Here is a 21814-nt window from a genome sequence, read left to right as displayed (position 1 = left end):
CACCTTGTAGTTCTTAACTTGTGCACACAGTCTGTGTCCTGATTTGCTCTCTGTCACTGTGATAAACATCATAACCCAAAGCAAGTTTGGGAAGGAAAGGGTTCCTTTAGCTTACAGGTTACATACAGTATGTCCTTGAGGGAAGTCAAGACAGGAACCCACGGTGGGAACCTGAAAGCAGGAACGGACGTGGAGACTGGAGGGCTGCTACTGGCTGCCTTGCTCTCTTGGACATCTCGTGCCCCAGCCCAGTGGCCCATGTCACACCCTCTGCTGGCTTCTGGTCGGTCTTCTATGCTAAGTTGGGAGGGTGGGGCGAGGTTATCCTACTGTCTCGCCTGGTAGAGAGGCCCGAGGGTCAGGAAGTACCCCGAGAAGACCGAGAGTGCACACTAGGGGCGTCAGCCTTGATCTGTTGTTACTCTTGACATCGAATCTTGTATGTCTTTGTCTCTGACCTACTTGCTGAAATATCTTACATTGTCCTCAGCAGGAAGGTCCTCTTCGCATTTTGTTCAAGCTCCTTGTTAAGAAGCAGCAAAGCAAGGTTTTAAGTCTTGAGTACAACTCAAGAGGCAGAGGCAGGAGGATCTCTGTGAGTTCAAGACCAGTCTGATCTCCATATTGAGGACAGCCCAGGCTACATATAGAAAGACCCTGTCTTAAGAAGCAAGCAAAGAGATTTGAATATACTAGTCACCCCTTACCTTGGGGTTATATTCCAAGACTCTCAGTTGATGCCTGAACCTGAACATAGTTCCTATCCCTGCATACTTTGTGCCTATTATAGTTGATCTGTTCATTAGTCAAGCAAAAAATTAATACTACTGCTAATAAAATAGAATATTTCTAAGAGTATGCTGGGGTAAAAGTGATGTAAAAGTCCCATCTGTCTTTGCCAAGGGATCCCACTGTCCTTTTACCTTTTTTCATGTAGAGTAAGTACTTAACAGTTCCCTTTTGACATTTCTGAATTATCAGCACCATTGCTCTTGTGTTTGAGGGCTGTTAGTAAGTGAAACAAGGGTTTGACAAGCACAAGCTGTATGAAATCTTAGTAACTGAAATGGCTTCTGCCTGAGACTTACAGGCAGGTAGTGTATACCGCGTGGATACGCTGGACAGAAGGATATCTCCTGTCTCAGGTGGGATGGAGCAGGATGCCATGAGACTTCTTCACACAACTGAGAATAGCATGCAGCTTAACGTTTGTGAATTGACCAGTCCTGGTAGTGCATGTCTTTAATCCCTGCACTGGGGAGGCAGAGGCAGCCAGATCTCCGTGGCTTCAGGTCCAGCATGGTCTATATAGTGAGATCCAAGATAGCCAGGGCTATGTAGTGACCTTGTCTCAAATTTTTTTTTCAATTGTCTATTTTTTGAAATTTTCCTATTTAGTATTTTCAGATGATATTAACTACAAGTAACTGAACTGAAGGAAAGGAAAACATCAGATACCAGAATTACCTATACTTCTCCTAAAAAAAAAAAAGTAAAATTATATCAACATATAACTGGAGTTGTCTCATTTTTTCATCAGAGTTTTGGTAGTCATAATGTACCCCTAAAAGATATTAATGTCAGAATCTTTATTATAAATTCATATTTTTACTTTTCTTTTCTTTTTATCTTTTATCTTTTTTCTTTTTTTGAGACAGATTACTCTGTGTAACAGCCCTGGCTCTCCTAGAACTCACTCTGTAGACCAGGCTGGCTTTGAACTCACAGAGACCCGCCCACCTCTGCCTCCTGAGTGCTGGAACTAAAGGTGTGCGCCACCACCGCCCCAGCTTCATTTTTACAGATTGACTGAGTACTACCTTCCAAATTTCCTTGAAGACAAATTTTTACTTGGGTGCGGCAACTTAGTATTCTGTATCCCACAGCAATAGTAAAAGTAAAAAAGAACAATAGCATATGCATGGCTTCCTGGGGGTTTGGGACAGTGTCTAAGAAGCACTGTATATATGTTAAACCACCAACTTCTCACCTCAGCTATAACAGCACTATTTCCTCTTCATACTCCACATGTGAGGAATTCAGTACAGAGTGGAGTGCTCCCTTGCCTAAGGTCAGGTGTGAAGCTGGGATTCACAGCCAGGCCGATTCCACAGCACCTTCCACATACTGGGTGTCTGCCGAGAAGGAAGGTGGGAGTCATGGTCGCCACCGCCCACCCATCTTCCCCTTCCCCAGGGAAATGACTTTTTCTACCCTGTGCGTGGGCTGTCGAAAACATCAAGAAGGGTTTACAGTGCCCCTTCTCTTCTCTAGCCAGAGATGATTTTGAATTTGGGCCTTGATCATTATTAGCATAGGTAATTAGGATAATTGGAAGAGGATAATCATTATCTAGTGGCTCCTGAAGGAAACAGTACAGAAGAAAAACCAATGCGGGGGCTGGGGCGTAGCTCAGTTGGGAGGGAACTTGCCCAGCATGCATGAAACACTGGGATCATCCTCAGCACTGTGCCAACCCAGGGTGATGGCACACACCTGTAATCCCAGCACTTTAGAAGTGGGGGCAGGATGGTCAAGATCATCCTCGGCTACATAGTGGCTGTGGGGCCAGTCCAGGCTACAAGCGATGCTACCTCAAACCCACAGAAACAAAAAATGTGGTTTCTAAATTGCATCTCCTAGATATCTTCACCTGTGTCTTCTCCCAGTATGCTGCCCATCACCACATTTCCTGTTGCTCCCTTGTTACAGATGGGTAGAGTGAGGCCTGGGAGCGGTGATGGCCTGGGCTGCAGCATTCCTCAGATCCTCTAATTGTTGGTGTTACCAAATACCTAACGAAAAGCCACTTAAGAAAGGAGGGATGCATTTTGGCTTCTGGTTCAAGGAGGCATACTTGATCACGGTGTGGAAGGCATGGCTGGGAATAGCTGGAGGCCATAGGCAGGACCACGAGGCTGCTCGTTCTCATCTTGGTAGCCCAGGAAGCAGCAGGGGGTCTTTAACCACAAGACTTGCCACCAAGAGGTGTACTTCCTCCAGCTCCACCCCAACTCATAATGATTCTACAGTCTCAAAAAGCAGTGCCATCATCCTCGGGCCAAGCATGGAAACACTTGGGCCCACGAGGAGCATTTCGCACTCAGATTTTAACAGTACCCCACAGTGCTCCATGAGGGACCAGAGGACAGGCTCCTCCTCCCTTCTCCCCTCTCCCACTTAAGTTCTTGTCAAAAAAGAAGAACCCCTTTCAGCAACCATAGCTGTGTGTGGCTCTGCAGTGAGAAGCTCTGGCTGCTCTTGCAGAGGACCCAAGTTCGAGTCCCAGCACACAAGCGGTGGCTCACAGCCATCTGTCACTCCAATTCCAGCAGACCTCTTCTCACCTCCTCAGGCACGGCATGCATATGATACACATAGTTACACTCAGGCACATACACAAAGACACACAGAATTAAATAAATGTATATTTTTTAAAAAACCACGCCTTTTATTAACTTTCAACATAGGCAATAAGGTTTTTCTTTTCTGTACGTCCTTTGTTGCTGCATAGCATATCGCCACCACCAATCTGGCAGCTTGCACATGCTGTTGGCAGCTTATGTTTGTGTAGGTCAGGAAGGCAGGTGCAGAGTTGCTGGGCTATGTGCTTGGGAGATGAGCGGGCTGAGATGAAGGTCTTCGCTGGCCTGAGTTCTTGCTGAAGATTGCTCTGTACTCATACAGGTATGGACAGTCCCAAGGTTGAAGGACCGAGGTCCTTATTCCCTTGCTGATGATTGGTTGGCCCGAGACTGCACCCATCTTTTGTGCCTTCTATGGTCTCTTGCCCCGTGACCAGCTCATCCTGAAGCCAGCAACAGTGCATCAGATCTTTCTTGTACTTCCGATTTCTGACATCCTCGGCCTCCGATCTCAGAAATGCCAGTTTAAAGGGTTCATGTGATGCTGGCAGGCCCCTTCAGATAAGCACTCTATCTTCAGTCCTGCTGACCTATGACCTTGTTTACAGCTGCAAATTCCCTCAGCATCAGCCCCTCCATTGTGACGGACTGACTTCCCGAGAAGGGGTGGGTGCCTGTACTGGAGGTGGGGGTGTGTGCCAGGGGGTCATCTTAGAATTCTGCCTACTTCATTACAAGGAGACTTGAAAAAAGGTTAAAAACAGAAGCAAGAGCTAGCCTCCATAGTGATTATGTAAATGCTTTGATGATTTTATGAGGCGTTTCTGTTTCTGTCAATAAGATGCTTTTTACACTTAGATCATTTCATAAAACGTATATTTGTGATCAGTTTATTTCTGTGTGTTCCGAGAGAGTAAGACATTGTATTCGTTGACTGGACAGTGGTGTGTCACTAACTGTTTAGTAAGCTTATCTCTTCTTTAGCATTATCTCTGTTCCAGCTCCCAGGATCTTCCCTCTGTTCCTTTTCCTGTCTGGTTCCTTCTCTGCTCTATCTTATATATCACCTGCTCAAAGATCAATTCCCAGATGATTTACTGCCATTGGGGTGAAATCGCGGCAGTGGGTCAAGTTGTTCTTGGATGGTGGCTCTCTTATCTTTCTTAGTATCAGGTCTCTGCCCGCATGGTAACTCCCACTCCAGCTGGACTGTGTGAAGTGTTGAGAAAGGAAGGTCCAGCCCTGTCCCGTCCCATCCCCCTCACTTCCAAGGCCCAGGCACAGCATGCAGTAGATATGAAGCCTTCTGTGATTAATGACCTGCGAATTTGGGAAGACTCTGGGACTGGAGAATGGTTAACATTACCATGTGCCGCAAGAGGCTGCTAGAATCCTGAACCCGAGTTACTCATGAGGTCATTGCTAAAGCAGTTACTGTTTGACAAGATCCTGATTGACAGTCATAAAGCACTCAGAGACAGGAGACTCTGCAGATGGAGGCTGAGAGGAACAGTGTCTGCATTGTGCTGCATGACTTGGGGTGCTCCCAGGAAGGAGGCAAGCGGTGAGCCTCAGTATCTTGGGTTGACTCATGTGCGAATCATAGTTCATAGCAAAATTCTTTTTTTAAAAAAAAAAGAAAGAAAGAAAGGAAGGAAGGAAGGAAGGAAGAAAGGAAGAAAGAAAGAGAGAAAGGGTCTTGTTCTGTAGCCCAGGCTGTCCTTCAACTCACCAATTAGCCCAGGTTGGCCTTGAGTTTCTTGTCCTTCCACTTTGGTCTTCCAAGTGCTAGGACTGGGATCCCAGGCACTTTGTGTTTAGCGTTTTTTAGTGCCTACCCCAGACGCCTCTGTCTCCTTTCCCTCCTGTTTTGTTTTTTCAGGCAGCCACAGTAATGACCCACAGAGAATCTGTGGAGAGCTCTGGAGTTGACCAGCTAAGTACCCTTAGCTGAACCGGAAATCAGTGTCACCATCTGGGAGCCAAGCTTTCAAACACATGGGCCCAGCCAGAACCTGATTTCCTCCGTAAAACGGATAGATGTTTCCCACCATGCAGGGTAGGAGGATCGTGAACACGAATTCTGGAGGCATTCTTGAGACTCAAAAAATAAATACTCTTACCATGACTGTTAAACCGAATTATCTTAAGCATGACTCTGTGCATCTGGTATGGAATGGAGATACTCATTTTTAACAGCAAATAGTTTGGGGAAGTTAGTATGTTAAAGTTGCAATAGATGATAAGATTGTTAGAAATACGCTGCTCCAGCTCCAAGGGCCTTCCCTCCGCTCCTTTTGGATGCTCTGTTTAATTGATTTTTCCCTCCTTGTAAGTTAAACAGGGACTGCCTATGTTCACATCTTTTGTAGATAAGCACATTTCACACACAATGACACAACACGGAGCAAAGCTTATCTGTATTTCTTTATGATTCAGAAGGCACTTTGGAACCTGTAAGGCCTCTGGGTTTTTACTAGGAACTCCAGTTAGCATTTTATTGTCGCTGTTTAGAAGCACTGGTTCTTCGCCAGCTTGGAAAGCTTCTCCTCCTTTTCCCGTTCGGTAACACACACTCTAAAAATAGTCAGGGTCAATAAATCCAGACCAGCCCACTTCTGCCAGGTACCAACACACTTGCTCAGAACACACTTGCTCAGCGTCACTGATGTGAAGACCCTCATGCCCTGGCCAGTGATGGAGGAGACTTGAGCCAGAAAAGATAGTACTGTGATGCTGGAGACCAGTCCTCAGAGGGACCTCCATTGATCATAAAGGACTAGAATTTATTCCAGTATGCTCAGGGTGAGACCGGATGAGGCCATTCTAGGGAAGAATGGCAGAGTTGATCACTGAACACTCATGCCTTCCTTTTTTCTTTTCCATCTCTCTACAACTGTGGTTCTCAGCCTTCCTAATGCTGCAACTCCTTAATCCAGTTCCTCATGTTATGGTGATCCTCAAGCATAAAATTATTTCATTGCTCCTTCATAACTCATTTGCGACTGTTAGGAATCATAGTGTAAATCTCTGATATGCAGGACATCTGATACGTGACCCCCGTGAAAAGGTCATTTGACCTCCAAAGGGATCAAGCCTCCTCACAGATTAGGAACTGCTGGTCTGAAAGGACCCAGCGGAGTACATCCTCCCAACAGGTTGAACATTCCTGGCAAAGCTGATGTGGGAAGAATGGAGGGAGCCCGTGCTGTAAATATCTATTATGGGTGTCATTTCCACGCTGGGTGCTACATTGCTACTGTTTCCTGTCTTCTGCCTGCCTTTTAATTCTCTGAGTGTGATTTAGAGGAATCTGTACTGCCAGTTGTTACAGTAGCATGAAGAACCCAGTCTGGATTGAATTCCATCCATGCACCATCTCTAACAGAGAAGCTGAGAGACCGCTGTGCCCCCAGTCAGCTGAGGCTTCTACTCCAGAGCCCTCGGTGTGCCCCAGTGTCTCCTGTAACCTGGAGCTGGCGACTACTTAGTGTGAGAGGAGATGTCTGGTACCTGGGAAGTCAATTTAAGCAATGCGCAAAGGCTTTCATTTTTATTTTTATTTGAACCCAAATTAATATGCATAGTTGGGATGCTGGTTTCAGAGTTGTTGGCGTTATTTGGTTAGATTTCTAGGTGAAGTATGTGAAAGTGATTATAGATAATAAATATCTTTTAAAAGAAATACTTATTGCAGAGGCAGTTTTTCCACTGTTAATGAGGGCAATTTGACTTGGTTGAGGGATCGCAGTTCTTAAGAATTAATGCAGTAATCCAATTCAAAGATTTAAAGAGATCTCGGATTTTTCACAGGTCGCATGCTGGCGAATGTGCTGCCATCACATAGCAGCTAATGGAGTTGAACGCCAGCCTGTCATTACTGTTCTCACTGCACAGCGGCTTTGCCCTTGGTAGCAAGTGTACTTCCTCCAGGCATTGCAGGTTATTCAGAAGTGTACTGTATTTGTCACACTTTGGAGAGAGAGTATTCTATTACCCAAAACCTCTAATGACTATGAACACTGGGGTTATCTTTCTTAATTACATGTTTGAATCCAAATCGCTGAAGGTCTGCTGAGTACCAGGCTCAGAGGAGCTGCCTCCTTGCCTTCCTTTTCCTATGAGGTCCTTTTATTTTATTATTTTTTTCCAATGTATTTAAAAAAAACAAAAAACTAATTCATGTATCATTGTATTCGTGCGTGTGTGGGTTAATTGTCACAAACACAAAGGTTACAGGCATCACAGTCATAACTTTGCATCTTTGATAGTGGTGTATTTATTATTAACAGCTAACTATGTTCTGCAAAGGCTTATTTGTAAAGGATGGTGGAAATGCTCCTAGTTCCCAATCCTATTATGTTCCTAAATCTCAAGAATTCCATTTGAAGGCAATTAGAAGCATTTATGTCACCCCTACGTGTGTTCCCCGCTGTTCTGTGAGCACAAGGACCTTTGTTCTTTAATTAGAGAAAGGACTAGAGCTCATTAATTGTTCTAAGCAGTATCTGCTCCAGCAAGCAAGAGGCAACAACGCATTGCAAGGTGAGATCCACCTATACCTAGGGGGCTCCCTGCATTCACCAGGCCCTGAAAAGACAAGTCAATAGCAAGGGCTCCTTGTCAGGCTGTTCTGACCTGGACTGCCCTTGAGGACCTGGCCAGCTGTTCATCAGTTCTGAAAACAAAACATCTTCTAGGTGCCAGGCAGCAGGGAGAGTGAAGGCCTAACTCTTACAGAAATCTAGAACCTTGCTTGTTCAAAGCCGCCTTCTCCCAGAGAGCAAACAAGCTAAGATCGCTTTGTGGTTTCTTAGTAAGTGGCGGACACTGTCTAGAGGCATTTGGAGCCCAGGTCTAGAAGCATTTGGAGGCAGGTCCTGCAATTATTTGTAGACCTGGTTTTTTTTTTTTTGTTTGTTTGTTTGTTTGTTTTTGTTTTTGTTTTGAGACAGGGTTTCTCTGTGTAGCTTTGCTTTGCGCCTTTCCTGGAACTCACTCTGTAGCCCAGGCTGGCCTTGAGCTCACAGAGATCCGCCTGGCTCTGCCTCCCGAGTGCTGGGATTAAAGGCGTGCACCACTACCACCCGGCCCTATAGACCAGTTTTTATTGCTACCATTGGGCAAGCAAGGATAGCTGGAATTGTAGAAACAGATATCCAAACTGGATCAGAAGGACTATGCACCATCAGTTAAGACAGAAGCTTCCAGTTTCCACAAGACGGGGCATTTCTTCTGCATCCAGGAAACCTCCCCCATCTAGTGTCTCTAGACCTATTCCCAGTGCACACGGCTGGCCTCTGTCACTGATGAGGACCAAGGGTGCAGAGGGGAAGAAAGGTGAGCAACTTCGCCTCCAAAAACCGTCTCAGCCTTCATTACATGGATAATGTTTTTCTGGGACTGGGCTAGGAGGGGCTGTCGGGGATGCCTTAAAATAAAAGGTCATGGGGAATCAAGTACAGGGGCCTGAATTTGGACAGGGGAGTGGAGAGTTTGTGGTTAGTTTCAGTTCTCCTAAGAAGGGGTCATCTGTCTGTCAGGTGGCTAACTCTGGAAGGACTCAGGGGCCACTGGGCTATTCTGAGACCTCTACCATCACCCCACTCACCAGCTCCCTCCTCAGGTCTTACCTTCTCCTTCCACCTTTACTAAAGCATGAATTTCCCATGGCTCCATCATGCCAGGGAAAGGCAGTATTATTAACAAGAGGCCTTCCGGAAAGAAGCAGGGGTCTGGCAACTGGAAGCCTGACATCCTTATGCTCCTAATGGCCAGAAAAGGTGAATATAGAAACAAATATCTCTTCCCCCAGACACCCTACCTGTTAAGGAGGCACGTCTAACTTGCTCTGTCTAATTTTTTTTTCCCACCAGTAATCTTTTTTTTTTTTTTAATGTTGTATTTCTCGGGGAAAGAAAAATAGATTTTAAAATGGAAAAACCTGTTCTTCAATTGAGTATGCAAAAATCTCATTGCAGTATTTATTCCAAACCTGCTCTCATAATGTTCAGTCAAGGAGAAAACAGCGAAAAACAGTTGTTGATGGACTTAGCTCAGAACTGGATTAAATAAGCATTAGTCTAGTGGAGCTGATTACAGGAATATGAAAATGCGGTATCTTAATGGTACATATTTTTATGTGGCAGCCCAGTTGCCTTTCATTTTGCAGCTAATATGTCTATTCTTATGAGTCATTTACTTCCTTAATTACCTTTTGCAGGCAAGGCACCATGGTATATTAATGTGAATGATTTTTACTGCCCGTTTATCATACAATGCCCCAGAAGTTGAAAGGCGTAATTGACTTGGAAGAACAGCTCGTGAAGGAAACAATATTTAGTTGACAGTTTTCCTTGTACTCTCTGTTGACGTTTATGAGTTTACACTATGCTAAAGGAGTCATAAACACAATTTCCTTTCAATAACAGCAAAGGGTAGCTTCTAAAATGCATTTGTGGAAAACACATTTGTTCATTTCTCAAATAATAGGAAAATAACACATTTCCAGTGATAAGACCTCTCCGATTGCCAATTGAATTAAACCTTTGAAGGTGTATTTATAACCTGTCTCCAAGCATTAGAAGAGACTAGGATTTGGTGGGATTGAAACGGCTTAATGAATATTTAAATTATACGCAGATTTGGGTAAGTCATATTTAAATCTAGGTGTTTGGGGTGAGACTGGAGCAGTCCTGCCAGCTTCCTGAAGAAAGGGGAGGCAGGAAGGGAGCTTGGGGATTGGGAATTGTCTGGAAGCTTTTTCTCTCTGAAGGGAAAGAAAGTCTGTCGCTGAGTTTTGGGAAAATAAAATACAAGACAGCACAATGGGTACAACTCCTTATAAGGTCCGGCCTTCGAACAGTTAAAATAAAACCTCTGGTAGCTCTCTCTAGATCCGCAGCCTGAAAGGGAGGGTAGCTTCTCCTAAACTCCACTTGGCAGGTTCTGTGCTCAGCCTGCTTCTACAGGCCCCTGGGCCTGTGCGGGCTTTGGTTTGGCACATTGGTTCAGAGGGAGTTAAACTTCTTCACAGTTTTCCGGATTGTTTGCAGTTCAGTCCTGTGCAACATAATGAAAGTTTTCTAGCCATCTGTTGTTAAGCTGGCGGTGAGCAAGGCCAGTATATCCAAACAAAGTCCTGGCCGCTGTAAACTGAACCTGTCAGCTTAACATAGCTCTGCTGACCCTTCCAGCAAGCAGGGCAGCCCTCGGTACCAGGCACTCGCTGCTGAGAGCTTTCAAAGGGGAACTATTTTGGGGGTAGGCAGTAGGGCCTGTTTACTTTTCCCTGTGTGTACCTCTCGCTGGCTTGGACTAGTTTATACTTAATGTTTAAATGGATACTTGTCTCCCCTCCTTTTTCAGAGGGAAGGACATTACTTCTTACCAGGGGATTTCACTTTTAGGAAAGGGTGCAAGTGTTGATAAATACATGTGAGGTGAGCGTGGTTCAAAGGATATTCTATGCACGGATTTTGCTTTCATTATTCTGTCTCTGTGTTTGGGTACAAATTGTTGGGGCAAAGAAATGCCTACGTTTATTACATAGCTTATAGCATTTCCAACGTTGATGCTTTGAAAAGGACCGTTTTCCTGTTGTTGTGTTGTTTTTTCTTCCTTTCTGCAATTTGTATTTCATCGTCACGAGTTAATGTGCAACATTACTTAGGTAAGCAGGACTTACACAATACTCCCTGCTCTGTGGAGGAGTACCTCCTTGTCTGAAATAATTTACAAACTACATCTATTGCCTCAAATTGCCCAGCTTACCCTTAAAATCATTGCATTTTGGGGAGGGTATTTTTTCCTTTCTGCAGCAGTGAACTATTTTTGACTATGAAATATTCCTATACACGTGAATCCCGTGTGTATTAATGTGTATGCACATATGCACATGGATATCTGTATATGTACCCATGCATACATGAACGTATATATTTATTTTATATAAAGTATATGTACTCACCTTTATAAATCTGTTCCTGCTTAACCTTTGTGGGTAAGTGATTACGGCACATCAATCATTTTCTATCACGCACTGATAATATTTGTGCCCCCATGAGAAGACAGCCATGGGAAGGCATCACCAAACCTCTCGGTGTCCATCTCAAGCCATTAAAACATCTAAGGAGTATGGCCACTACTGCTGAATGGTCACTCCAAAGTCCTGCTTAGTCCTATTAATGAGAAGCAGACCCTGAGGTCATAGAGCAAGAGGACAAGCTGGAGGGGGATGCATGTTTGTGCATAGCGTTGGTGTCAACTCTACAGTCAAAGAACATGCAAGAGACAGGAAACCAGAAGTGTGGGGGGGGACACTTAGGCCTCCCCCCCCTCCAAGGGACAATGGCGTGTTACACTAGTGAGAAAAAATTAGCAATTTAAAATTTAAATGAGGGTGCTTACTTCAAAAAACCATAGAGTCCTAATCTGTTTAGAAGGTGACTGACATATAAAGTACGTTTTGTTTTAATTTTCTCAAGTGTAGCGTTTCGGGTGGAAATGTCAGGTACCGGGTAATAACCTTGGTATTTAGGATACTGCCTTTCAGAACATGACATTGTGTTTGGTTGTGTGTCCTTATTATTATTGTTTTTAGAGGAGGACTACATTAAGAGGTCACCTACTAGCTGTGTTCCTGCTGTCTTAAACTCAGCCCTTCTGTCTATTAAAATCAAACCACTGTGTAAACATTCCAGTGTTGTTCTTAGTCTCCACAATGGCCACGGGGATCGGGTTTCACCTGCCTGCACATCTTCAAGCAATTAAAGCAATTAGCGAGGCCATTTCACATTCAAAGATTCAAGGTCTACGGTGACATTCAAGTCCAGCAGAAGTCTGAAAGGGGAGAGGGGAAGGGGCCTGAAGCATGGCTACCATCCCATGGCCCCGAGCAGACAGCCTCTTGGTTAAAAATGGCAGCTCTTTAATGGTGTTATTAGGAGGTTTTTAAAATGACATCGCAAAAGTTGTTTATATCAAAAAAGCCCAACAGTCATTTAATTATACTAATGAAGGCCGCCTTCCTTGGCAGATTTTTTTTTTTAAACAGACCTTTAATGTCCCTAGAAAAGGAATGTCACTTCTTGCATCAAAGTGGAGGCAGTTGCATTCTTTGTGGAAGGAGAAATTCTATTTTCTAATCTACGAGGGAAATTGCATTTCACTTTTATGGTAAACCTCCCTTGTTTGGGGGCAAATTACAGTAATGTGGAATATTGAAGTTGAGAAATTCAGGGAGTAAGTGGTGAAAGCAGCTGCATTGTTCTTTTGTCGTTGATGGCAGAGAATAATGGAGGAGACTGACTTGTGTGTGTGATCGAGTACAATTCCAAGGAAAATCTGCAGCTCTGAGTGTATGATCTCTCCACATGGCTCGGGGAGAGGTAACTTTTGTTTGTTTGTTTTGGTTTTGGTTTGGTGTGGTTTTTCAAGACAGGGTTTCTCTGTGTGGCTTTTGAGCTTGTCCTGGAACTCACTCTGTAGCCCAGGCTGGCCTAGAGCTCACAGTGATCCGCCTGGCTCTGCCTCCGAGTGCTAGGATTAAAGGCCTGCACCACCACTGACTGGTGAGAGGTGACTTTTTCAAAAACAGCTTAGACTCTGGTACAGTGTTTGCTGTTTGTTTGTGTGTGTGTGTTAGAAACATAAGTGAAACCATTTCTGTGTAACCTGGAAACCATGTAGACAACATGTCATGTTGTTTTGAACTAAGAATTTGTTTTGATATAATAAATACAAACATGCTTTGACTTAAAGGGTATTATTGTTATAAAAGGAGAAAAATATTTACAAATAGTGTGAACATATAACATGTCTTGACTGAGCAAAACAGAAAAATATTTGTTAAAAATGTGCAAAATATTTACCCCCAAGTCAAACACATAGTGACACAGCCAAACACCTGATACGGCATGTATTGACACACCCCAGGATATTAGAACAGTGGCCCCCAGGATGGCACCGCCATGGTCCCAAGCCCCTGTGTTGGTCCCAATTGGCAAATGCCTGCCTATCAGTGCTAGCCCCTGGCCAATGCTCCCAAGGACCTTCTGGAATTTCCAACAGTGCCATCCTTCTGGCCTGCCATAGCTAAAGGATGTCCCCATGGAGCTAGTTGAACTGCTCCTGAAGCACCCTCACTGAAAGAATTCCCCAGCAGAGACCTGTAGTGTTTCCTTCCCAGGGGTCTCTGTCCAGCTCGATGAGAGTATGAGACTACCGTAATCTTTATAATAGGATGGTATCATAAGGAATGTTTGCGTGAATACACTGAACATGTATTTGAAAGGCAGCTCTTGTGTGGACACCCTAACTTCTGAGTGCCTCACAGTCTACTGGCCCCGCTCCTCACAGTTTCCACGTTTGTAACTCAGTTACCCAGGTATCCTATTGGTGCAAAGCAAACCATAGACTGAGTATAGCTTTGAAAATTGGGTTGTGCATTTTTAAATCCATAGTTTACTGTGGACTTACTATGGAGGGAAGGCAGGAGGAAGGGAAGAGAGAGGGAGGAAGAGGGAAATGCAGTAGTTTTAAAAACCCTAGCATACCATAAGAAAGAGAATCTGATTTTTTTCCAGTCCCAGAAGAAGATCACAATTGGGAAAGAACCACAGGGTAAATTCTGCAGAAATCTGCTGTTCTTTAACCTGATTCTGCCTCTTCCCTTTCAGTGTTTGCTAATAAACAACTCAAGGGAAGAACTGCTCAGAGAACCGCTTTTTCTGCTGTTATATGCATTGACTTTAACTAGAACAAGAGGCATTATTTAAAAACAATAGTATGCCTCTAAGAAAAAGTTCTTTAACATTTTTTTTATGCCCATAAAAAAAGTCCTTGCGATAATCCCTTTAAGAGACTGGCCTAGTTGGCTTCAAAGCTTCTAGGGGTGGAACAGTGGCATGTTGTCTCTGGGACCGGAGGAATCTGACCATGCGTGTGACTGCAGGTGGGGCTCTTGCATTCATTCACTGCCTGGCCATCTGAGGAGAGTGTTAGCCCCATCTCAGCTTGGTTTGTGCCAGATGAGCATCTCCTGACTGCCTGCCTTCCTCCCCTGGGCCAGGCTTCTGCTGCATTTGAGAGCAGAAACAGGGATGCCAGTACAATGTAGCCCGCGGGAGCCTGGGCACATGCCCCCTGAAGCAGATTGTTAGCAAATCCTTTGGCACCTCTGTACATGGACCAGCCCAGTTAGAGAAGAACCTCTGCATTGGACATTCCACCCTTCATGCAGGGGAGAGGCAGACATGGAGGCTCAGGAGGGAGGTGAGGCAGAAAAACCAAGATTGATCCCACTCCCCCTCCACCCCCCTCCGCCGAGTCCTGTTTCTGTGATCTGCCTTTTGAACTGTTTTTGTGGCTGATCAGTTCCACCTAATATGTCTCTTGATTTTTGCTATTGTAATACTCAGGCGACATGCTGTTCTCTTCATTTTTGTAAGCTTTAGGTGCTTCTGCCTGTCATATTCTGGCGGTTTATCTTCAGCGTCTGGATTTGCTTTCAGACTTGAATGTCTATCAAGCTGCCGTTGCTTTGAATGTGAGATCAAAAGAAGATGAATTCCAGTAAAAAAAAAAATTTCCTTCTATGAAGAAAAGATTGGGGCCTATGTAAACATCTCACTGACAGCTCCCAATGAGTTATTTTAGCCGAGTATTAGCACCTGCCTGACAGACAGGCCAGCATTCCATGCTCAATAACAAATCAGACGCTCTGTGGCAGGGATCTCGGCCACAACAGCAATACATTTTAGGAAGGAAGCCTTTGCTATCTCCTTGTTTTCAATCGAATATGGCTGTTCGACTCTTCCTCCCATTTTTCAGGCTGACCTGCTACACCTCCTGTGGTTCACCACTTTTTTCTTCTTCTTCTTTTTTTTTAACGGTACCTGTCAGGTTCTACTGGTGACTGAAGACAGGACCTTGTTAATCAGTTTAGGACAGGGTAAGGGGTGTTCAAGCAGGCATGTGGGCACTGTGCGATACACGGGTAGTTTTCCTGATAGCAGAGGGGGTAAATGTAAAGGAAAAGCAATCAAACCAGATAGAGGGCACATCCCTGGAATGCTGGATGATGTGATCTTTAAAAATATATGTGATCCAAATCCTTTAAGGTCAGCAAGGTCTGAATTCTCTCTCTCTCTCTCTCTCTCTCTCTCTCTCTCTCTCTCTCTCTCTCTCTCTCTCTCTCTCTCTCTCTCTCTCATCCTGCCTATGTAAATGTCACCACAAAAATATCTCAAGAACAGGTTTCCTGAAACCCTGTTGGTGTGTACTTGCCTGCGTGCGGGAGCTGTGTTTGGCTAGGGCTTGGTCTACTGGGGCACACGGTGTGGGCTGTATCCCTGCTTGCCATCCTGGAGTGATTTAGATGCGTTGAACATTAATAGATTCCTTTAAGTGCTCCGTGCAACTTTGAAAATTACCTGCAAGCTCCAACTGATCTTCCAGCTTTGAAAGTGAAGAATTACTTGAGGAATTCTTGTGGTTTCCTTGTCGTTGAGTGAGAGCCCAGCCAGCTACTGTGGAGACAAACCTCCCCGAGGTTGCCTACAAAGGGCAGTGTTCCAGTGTGTTCTCTCCTCGAGTGTGCTTCAGCGCTCAGCACTTCCTGTTTATTCAAACATCTCTGTTACCACTCGGCAAACCCCCGCTTCACAGAAACAGCCAGAGCTCATCCACAGCAAGACAGAACTGCAAAGAGAGACGAGACGCGGGCGCCGACTGACTCACTCTGTCAAACTCTTCATTTTCTCTGTAAGTGTCCAGATGAAAAAAAAAAAAAGAACATTTTCAATGGGTTAAACTTTTAAGCTGGGATCTTTGCTCGGGCAGACGTTCTGTAAAGGACAAAATGAGATGCTTCAAGTTGTTTACTGTGTGCTCCCTTCCCTCCCTCCAGTCTCCATCTAAGCTTTTTTTTCCTTTTTCTTCTTCTTCCTTTTTTTTTTCCACCATAGGGATCCTGCTAACTCCTTGTTAATTCTCTCTTGATTTCACATGTGGCTTTGGCTCTGATCGGGAAGAACCAGCCAGTGTTTTCAGACACTTTTACAGGCTGGATGTAGATTGTAACTTTCCCTCCGCCGCCGCCGCTGCCTTGGGTGCCGCCTGCTTTTTTCCTTCCTGTTATCTCAAGTCCTGAGAGAGTGTGGGGATGGTGCCGGTGACACTCTGCAGAGTTGTCCTCGGAGGTTGACATCATGACACCGTCATCACGGGCGAATCGCTCTTGATAATATTTGTACCAATTTCATGCCAATAAAAGTCAGACTGCCGAAGCACGCACGGTCATTAGCTCATTCATGTTACTATTGTTTAAACGGAGTGGGCTGCCCGGGGAAAAGAGAAAGCCTGCTGCCTCCCTTCCAGCCATGGTGGTTAACTGTGATATCGGACCCTCTTTTGAGCGTTTTCACTGTGGGTAGTAATTAGGGTGGCCCAGCAAGCCCTGGCACTGGGGTGGCAGAGCTTGGGCTCTTCAGGAGAAATGACTTGAGAACACATGGTATGAGCTTTTTAAAAACGGGTCCACCTTTTCCTGCCCTGGTCCACCCTCTGGCCTCTCTCCCCTCCCTCTCCACCCCCTCCAGCCCTGTTCTTCAGCTTCACTATAATTGGCAAGCCAGGTGTTATTTTTTTTTAAGCTATGTACTGATGAGGGAATAGACAGGAAGTAGAAAATTGGCTCCTTAGATCTTAAGAGAATTGCTATTATTTTGAACTTGGTTAGTCCTCAGACTAAATATCCAGAAACTTCAATATTTTCAACAGCATCTGTTAGGGTAGGGAAAGGAATAGAATTTTCCTAGTTGTCCAAACCGTCTAATAGGAGAAACATCTACACAAATAAACAAGTCTCTGTGTGTACTGCTGTGGTTGAGATGGCTTTTTTTTTTTTTTTTCAATGTCCAGAAGTTGTCCTGCTTTGCAGGAGGGGGGGAAAAGATGTTTGTGACTGCCTTAAGGACAATTTGTTTAACAGTAGGAGTAATTGTAGGGAAGATGGAAAGAGTGAGCGGGCTATTTACTCAGATGTTAGTGTAGGTGTGGGGCCGAGAGCACAGTGTGGGAACAGTGGGCCGCTCTGCTCGCTATCTCTGCCTGCTTGATGACCATCAAATTTCCCAGCTCGCTGATTTTGTTTTTTCTGGATGGCATGTTTGATTATTTATCAGAAGGGAAGGGAGGAGGTGAGGCAAATAAACATGTGACCGACGTCTGTTTTGTTTTCCACTCGGAAAGCCATGCCCTTTACCAGATACACAGAAAATAATAAATGCATTGTTTTAGGATAAAAGGAAATTATACATGTCCCCTTTTCTTTCTTTCTTTCTTTCTTTCTTTTTTTTTTTTTTTGACAAGTGAGTTAACCCTTCAGGCTCAGGAGCTTTTTCTCTTTCTCTTTGAATTTCCTTCTGATACTTTGCCAGGCTTTGTAGTAAGAATGAATTTAGTGCAGTGGATGGATACGGTTTCCCAAGACTAGGGGGTCGGTGCTTTGGAAGGTCTAGGTGCCTGAACCACTCAGTGGCACCACATTATAGTATGTTGTGGCTTGCTTTAATAGGACTCCCATCTCCCTAATAAATCACTGTTACAGTTTTGGTGAAGGCCAAGGTATTTGTTTGTTTACTTGTTTATTGGGCATTTGTCTGTTTTATCTGGTACTAAGGATTAAACATAGGGTCTCATGTATACTCTTCCTCTGAGCTCTCGTCACCAGGCTGTTTCGGGGGTTTTAAATCTCAACTCTGAGCAGCTCAGCTAAAGGCACGTGTGTGAGTATCTGTGGTAGTGAAGAACACAGTTTAATGCCAGCCTGTGTTTGGCTCCTCCCAAAAGGCTGTCACATGCTATGAGAGAAGAGGTCTACTTAGGCCTTTGTGTCCCTCAAAAATTCCTTTTAGGGCAGGAAATAGTTGAGCACTTGCCTAGTAGGAATAAGGTTCTGGATGAAATCTCTAGTACCTCCAAATGATGTGCACATATAGTCTAATACTAGTCTCTGCGATTATATAATATTCCACAATCTTAAAGATGGTTACAGTCTTGCAAGTACTCCAGAATCCAAGGGAAAGTCCCAAGGCTAGATTCAGTGTAGATTTTAAAACAAGCCATATAAATTATCTTCTCACTTTAGCCTCTCAGTTTTCAAGTGGGGTTGGCATGGGTGCCTGTGGACATTCTCAGGGGCATAGGTACACCAACCTGCTGGCACCTTCTTTAGAAAAGGCGTCAGGGTTCCCAAAGAAACCCACTCACTCAGACTCATCCTATGACAGGGATGTGTGCATGGCCCTAACCTGGTGACTGGCCCAGGCAGAGGCAGCCCTGTAAATCACAGCTGAAATCTATGTGTTTGCCTATACTGTTTGGGAATGTGAACTGAAAATATGCACACAGAGGGATTCCCTCTCCATTGACTATATAAGGAAGAGTGCAGCCAAGTGCTGGTACACTATGGCTTCCCTCGACTGGCCCTGCCTTGGCCTTGGGGATTGTGGGAGCTTTGCTTTGGGGAGGGCACCAGTGGGAACCAGTAGCCTGTCTGCCTCCTCCCTTGTCATCTCGAGTACTCCACAAAGGCTGTTGGTTTGGATAATCATACTTTGTAGTTCCACAGAGCCTTTTGTCTGTAGAAATCAAAGTGCCTGACTAATGTGAACTTGTTGATACTCAGAACACCCTTGGGACATCAGTAGGCTGAAAAGGTGATCCCACTTTTGAGGTGGGAGAAACGTCCTGTTGTTAAAATAGTTTACAGTTCCCGGGTGTGTCTGTGTGAGTGCTCAGACTGGACCTGCCCAGGGGTGACTGGGAGAGGAGGAAAAGCAGCCCCCTTCCCCCAAGACGGGCTGTGTCTGACTAGGGATCATCACCTTAGAAGAAAGTATTCTGACCTGAAAAAAAAAAAAAAAAAAAAAACTCACCTGGAAAGTCTAACTAGTTTGTGATATGATGGTGACAGGCAATCAGGACAGGTCTTGCTAAATATTCATTTAGTTATGATCAGAGGTGGGATATACTTTTTTTATTTTTAATATTCAGCATGAACTGAATATCCTGGGTTTTATTTTGTTTCACTTCAACTAAGGATGATGTTGGAGACTTAACTTGTACAAAAAAAATCAAGTTGGTGTGTCTTTGCACACATGCCTGTTGGCTATGAGTCAGTTGTGAGTTCCTGGGTGGTTCGGTTCCTTGTGGATGAAAGATCTGAACCCTTTCGTTCACCCTGAATGTTCGGAGTGACTGAAGCCCCGAGGGACTGTCCTCCTTGCTGTGGCTTCCAAGCACACAGTAAAAAATGGCTGAAGTGCCACTTCTAAGCCTCACGTGGGCAGACAGAAGCTTGCAATGCACACTGCTGCTATTTAGGTTATTTTGGTTCCTAATGTTTGTTTGTTGGAACCTGGATATACAAATTAGATCTGAAAAACCATTACATTTTAGAAGTAACTCTCATGACCCTAGTTTGGCTCAGGAACCTGTCTTTCCAGCAGGCCATCAAATGTTAACAATGTGTCCTGGGCAGGTGGTGGTGTCCTGCTTGCGTTTTATCGGGCAGTCACTCCTTTTCTTGACTTTACCTGTTTATTATGACAGGGCTTCTGGGATGCGTTCCTGTTCTTGCTGGTGAAGAAGCTAAGGCACAGGAAGGTCGCGTCACTTAACCAAACTCACACTGCTAACCAGTGGTGAAGTAGGACTTGGGGTCCTGGCACGGTGACTAGTTGTCACTTAAACCACCCTGCACCCTGCTTCTGTAGAGATATGCTAATGTGTCAGAAAACAAAGTTGCCTGTTTTCAGACTTGTAATCTTTCTCTCAGGGTCAGTAATTCCCCCAAATTCCCAACGAATCATTATTTCTTCATGCTTGGAGACTCAAGTTCAACCATATGCTAAACTGTGGTTACCGGGAGTTCCAGAGGTCACTGTCACTCCCTGAGCATAGCTGTGAGCACAGCTAAGCACAAGACAAGCACAGTCTGGTTTTTAATGTTCCTTTAGTTTTTATTTCAAGCAGGGTCTCACTGTGTAGCTCAAAATCAGGCCTTAACTCTAAACCTCTTGTCTTGGACTTTAGAGTACTAAGGATGTCAGGCATGTGCTACCATGACAGATACTTGGTTTTGGTTTTGGTTTCAGGATTTTGCTTTTATTTTTAAATTATGTGTATTATTGTAGGGGATGGAGAGGGGCTGTGCCTTGAATTCAGCGCCGGAGGCCTGAGGCATCAGATTTTGTGGAGCTGAAGTTAAGAGGTGGTTGTACCGAACCAAGCTAGTGGGAACTCATGAATTTTAGACCAACAGCTGTGGAACCTGCATGGGACTGGACTAGGCCCTCTGCATAGTGAGACAGTTGTGTAGTTTGATCTGCTTAAGGGGCCCCTGGCAGTAGGATCAGGATCCATCCCTGGTGCATGAGCTAGCTTTTTGGAGCCCATTACCTATGGTGGGACACCTTACACAGACTTGATGCAGGGGAGGGGCTTGGATCTGTCTCTACTGAATGTACCAGGCTTTGCTGACTCCCCATGGGAAAGGATGGGGGGAGGTAGGTTGGGAAGGAAAGTTGGTGGGGAGTGGGAGGAGGGATGAGAGGGGGGACTGTGGTTGGTATGTAAAATGAATAAAAATTTCTTAATGAAGAAAAAAAAAAACCCAGCACCACCAAAAAAAAAAAAAAAAAAAAAAAAAAAAGGTTGTTGTAAGCCGTCAATATGGGTGCTGGGAATCAAACTTGTGTCTTCTGCAAGAACAGAGCTCTTAACTGCTGAGCTGTCTTGTCAGCCCTACCTGGTTTATTTTCTTTCTTTTTTTTAAATGTCCTTTTAATTCTTGGAGCAATAGCTCCCCCAATCTCGTTTTCTATTTCTGCCTTCCATCTCTTCCATAGGGGTTGACTCCTTTAAAAACACGTTCACTGTGCAGCAGCTTTTGAGCTGGAGGGAGGGTGACATGGTGTAGATAGCTAGTCTGGCATGTGTGAAGAGCAGGTTCCATCCACAGTGGAGAGGACAGAGGAAGAACGCGAAGGAGGGATGAAGAAGGGACAAGCTGCTTTTGAGTGTACTCTTTAATGGTGTGTGTGTGTGTGTGTGTGTGTGTGTGTGTGTGTGTTGTATATACCTTTTAGTGTGGATGTATCCATGGGCGAGAGGCCAGAGATTAATGTTAAGTATCATATTTGATCACTTTGCTTTTTGGAGACAAGGTCTTCTACCGAACCTGGAACTCACCCATTGTCTACAACTATTGGACCAAAGGCCTACAGGATCTTTCTGACTCCCTTCCCCAACACGAGGGTTGCAGACATTGTCACCTGGGTGCCCTTCATATAGGTTCTGGAGATCCAAGATTCAGGCCCATGCTTGCATGGAAAATGCTTTACTGACTGAGTCTTTTCCTAAGCCTCCTCAGTATGCTCTAA

General features: G+C 44.6%; 1 protein-coding gene across 11 annotated transcripts in view; it reads left to right on the top strand.

Annotated features, from left to right (window-relative positions):
• Nucleotides 1-21814, top strand: part of Foxp1 (forkhead box P1) — a 524457-nt gene that overhangs the window by 335051 nt on the left and 167592 nt on the right. The window contains exon 1 of one of the 11 annotated variants that reach the window (XM_076567458.1): nt 15579-16130. The exons of 8 other annotated variants lie outside the window; for them this stretch is intronic. The gene's annotated coding sequence lies outside the window, so the exon portion shown is untranslated. Of the gene's footprint in view, nt 1-15578; nt 16131-21814 lie in introns of those variants that run through there. 2 more of the 11 variants (XM_015989435.3, XM_076567456.1) reach the window with 2 other exon arrangements.

Source organism: Peromyscus maniculatus, chromosome 3 (assembly GCF_049852395.1).
Source record: "Peromyscus maniculatus bairdii isolate BWxNUB_F1_BW_parent chromosome 3, HU_Pman_BW_mat_3.1, whole genome shotgun sequence".
Lineage (NCBI taxonomy): Eukaryota > Metazoa > Chordata > Mammalia > Rodentia > Cricetidae > Peromyscus > Peromyscus maniculatus.
The sequence above is the reverse complement of the archived record's forward strand: the minus strand, read 5'-3'. Positions and strand labels throughout refer to the sequence as shown.